The sequence below is a fragment of the Phodopus roborovskii genome, unplaced genomic scaffold, assembly GCF_943737965.1.
Source record: "Phodopus roborovskii unplaced genomic scaffold, PHOROB, whole genome shotgun sequence".
Classification (NCBI taxonomy): Eukaryota; Metazoa; Chordata; class Mammalia; order Rodentia; family Cricetidae; genus Phodopus; species Phodopus roborovskii.
Window position 1 is genome coordinate 1,990,503 of NW_026125052.1, and position 3,956 is coordinate 1,994,458.

The 3,956-nt window shown below is 41.6% G+C and overlaps 1 pseudogene; it reads right to left on the reverse strand.

Annotated features, from left to right (window-relative positions):
- Positions 1-2,210: 2,210 nt before the first annotated feature.
- Positions 2,211-2,310, reverse strand: LOC127221854 (uncharacterized; annotated as a pseudogene).
- Between the last annotated feature and the right edge of the window lie 1,646 nt (positions 2,311-3,956).

A 3,956-nucleotide genomic window follows, 5' to 3' on the forward strand; every position in this document is an offset into this window, starting at 1 on the left:
AGGAGGCTCTTCTAACATGAGACAGAAATTTTGGATGCTTGGGTTTACAGAAGGAGAGAGTCATCCTCCAACTCCAAATCTAGCCTTAAGTTTTAGTTGATCAGGGACTAAACAAGGTCATTTGCATTATATGTCTGTAGAGAACAACAAAAACAAACATTTGGGAAGATTTGTGAAATGTTATCCTGTTGGAGATATACTGTACTATTAGGTCAATGTACTCTTTTGAGGGTGGGGGAGCGTTTTATCTTGACAATTTGTCCCTTTTCTTTAGATGTCTCATTTGTTCTGTGGACTTCAGATTCCTTAGTTGGATGCCTTAATTCTCCTGAAAAGATAAAAAAGAGTCCTGTTCCAAACCTAACTCTGCGGAGTTTCCCTGTTTGGCAAGTTATATCTGATCAAATGAAAGACATTTGTTAGTCTTATAAGTTAGTTTAGATTGAATGGTCACGCTGTTTGATGAACTATTACCTCTTCTAATCAAGAGGTATCTCCTGTTGAACCTAAACTTTATCAATTTTGATGGTATCCGTAGCTTTTCTTCTCCTGTGGAAACAAAAGTAAAACCTCTTCCCCAATGTAATATATATCCTGCTTTCCATTCTGAGGTCAGCACATCCTTAAACTACACAGGCAGGTTTTTGTTTTTTCCTACTCTCTAGTGTCTCTCCACAGCTGTCATTCCTTTGACAGCATTTAAAAATTGAAAGTGAATAAAGCATTGTACAGTCTATTTCTAGGGGGTATTTATTACCCCTTTCTGTTTATTAAGCATATCTTTTAAAGTGCCCCGTAGGATTGTGTGGTATACCTGTAATATGCTTTATATTGTAATATATAAAAACTGTTTCATTTTTCTAGAGACATATGCTGGAGCATTGTAGTCACCAGGTATCTCCACAGTGGCCATTTCTTTTACTAAATGTGTAATTTTCAGAATCAACCTTATCTGTCCTCAGTTCTCCAAAACCTCTATGGTTAGTTTTGGTTGGCTAGTATCTAGCTCCACCCTCTGATTCAGTACAAATTTTATTGTCAGTCTTGGGAGCCTCAGAATGCGATCAAAATATCCCACAACAACTATGAAGTCATTTTTAAAAAAAAGTTCATTTCTCCAACTTTTATTTTGCTATTCACGTTGTTTGCTACTTTACTGGCATTATATTTCAGGGATTAGCTAGTAGTGGTGGCACAATCCTGTAATCCCAGTACTTGCAGGTGGGGGTCAGGTCTATCCTCAGCCTGTTTGAGTAGCCAGCCTGTTTGAGACTTAATTTTCAACAAAAGAAAACAAGTTTTGGAAAGTATATAGAGCAAAGGCTCAGGTGCTAAGCAAAGAGGGAGGAAGGCCATGATTGATATGGCCATTCTCTGTTAACATAGAATAATTCGTCCCAACAGGAAAATTCCCGTATCAAAATCCCACAGATCACACATGACTTCAATAAATATTTCTATACTTGAATATGTGTGCATTCATAAATCATGACCTTTATTCTCAACCAAAAAGTAAAAATTGTAGCTTCCTCAGGCACAGGTACAGCCTGTTGCTTATAGGAGTTGCCCTCAGGGACTTTGGAGACAACCCTTTTCAGTGGCCACTCATGACTCTGACTTGGTGCTTTTCCTAGTCTAGGCTCCAGGCAGGTATGCAGGATGCCTTTGGGAAAGCCCAGGGCTTGGTGACGATGGTTCACATTGGCTATGTCATCTGAGCCATCTGGACCAAGAACAGGAAGCGTGTGACATACCCTGCCTGCTTGTCTCAGAGAAGTGAGGCTTTGTGGATGTTACTACGGATAAATCAGAAGATATGGAAGCTGGTCAGTTGTCTGTTTTTGTGGCTGTGGGTTTAAGTACTTCTGAACGTACTAATAAAGTGGTAGGCCCCACACTCTAAAGGGCTTCTAAAATATGCTTACTCCTCTGTAGTCATACTCACCAGTGAAGTTTACTTTCTCTGCAAAGGAAGGAATAGCAGTGCAACAGAGGGGCCTGAGAATGCCTCAGCCCTTAAGAACACTGGCTGCTCTTCAACAGGACTGGGGTTCGGTTCCCAGTACGGACATGGTGGCTCAAACTGCCTATAACTCCAATTCCAGGAGCACGCAACATGAATGATACACAGATATAAATAAACCTTTGCAAAACATCTGGAAATCAATTTTTGTTGTTGTTGTTGTTTAACATGTTCTTTTCTTTCCTTTTCAAACATGGAACGCTTCACAAATTTGTGTGTAATCCTTGTAAAGAGGCCGTGCTAATCCTCTCTGTATTGTTGTTTTGTTTTTTGAGACAGGGTTTCTCTGTGTAGCCCTAGCTGTCCTTGAACTCACAGGGATCCTCCTACCTCTGCCTCCAGATGGTGTGTGCTAACACCACCTGGCAATCTTTTTTTTTTTTTTTAGCTAAGAAGTCTCAAACATAGATCACTTACAGATTAACACTTTTTAAAAGATTATTTATTTGTGGGTTTTCTTTCTTTCTTTTTGAGACAGGTGTGTGTGTGTAGCCTTAGCTGTCCTGGAAAGTAACTCTCACTATAGATCATGCTGGCCTCAAACTCACAGAGATCTGCCTGCTTCTGCCTCCCCAGTGCTGGGATTAAAGGTGTGCGTCACCACCAACCCTAGATTTATTTTTTATTTTAGTTTAATGCATATTTTTGTAGTTGAGTATATGTGTGCCACTTACATGCAGTTACCAGCACAGGCCAGAAGAGGGCATCAGGTCCCTTGGCATTGGAGTTGTGATGGGCCTCATGGGTTAAGGGAAGTCATCCTGGGTTCCCAATCACTGACTCCATCTCCACAGATGAAATCTTACCATGGAAAATGTGAGAGCCAAACTGAAATCCCCATCTCTTAGTTTAGATGGAAAAGAATGATCAAATACTTGAAATTTTGAGTTATCTGTGATTGCACCTGTGGGAACATAAGTAGAGAGCCTTTGCCATTTCTTCCCTTGTTCTAGCTGTGGTTTGGTAAAATACTGCATCTCCCCTTCTTTGCTAGCTGGAAGCTGCACATATGAATTTCAGCTTACAGAAGGAACACAAACAGACTGCTATCAGAATTTTATGTGGTGGGGTTGTGCTAGCTCAATTATTCATGATGCCCTAGGTTCAAATCCCAACAAGAAGATGAAAGAGAAGGAGAAAAATAAAAGACTATTTCATAGATAATGATTCCCAGCGAGAAAGTTGTTGGGGATCAAGTCTGGAACCCTGTGCTTCTTAGGCAAGTACTCTGCCACTGGGCTACATGCTAGCCTTCTCATGAGGGAGTGTCTTAGACAGGGTTACTACTGATGTGATAGAACACCATGGGCAAAGGCAAGCTGGTGAGGAAAGGGTCTTACACTCCCACATTGCAGCCCACCATTGAAGGGAGTCAGGACAGGAACCTGGAGGCAGGATCTGATGCAGACATTGTGTGTGTGTGTGTGTGTGTGTGTGTGTGTGTGTGTGTGTGTGTGTGTTGAGAGCTGCTTACTGACTTGCTTCCCATGCTTTCCCAGCCTGCTTTCTTATCAAACCCAGGACTACTAGCCCGGGGATAGCATCACCCACAATAGTCATGCCCTCCCACACCAATCACTAATAGGAAAATGTTCTACAGCAGTGGTTTTCAACCTTCCTAATGCTGCGAACCTTTAATACAGGTCCTCATGTACCCAGGTGATGGTGGCACACGCCTTTAATCACAGCACTCAGGGAGGCAGAGGTAGGTGGATCTCCGTGATTTCTAGGCCAGCCTGGTCCAGAGTGAGTTCCAGAACAGCCAGAGAGAGATACATGGAGAAACCTGTTTTGAACCCTCCCCAAATTATTTTGTTGCTACTTCATTAACTGTAATTTGCTACTGTTATCAATCGTAATGTACATATTTGATATGCAGGATATCTGATATGCAACCCCCAAAGGGGTTGAGAACCACAGGTTAAGAAATGCT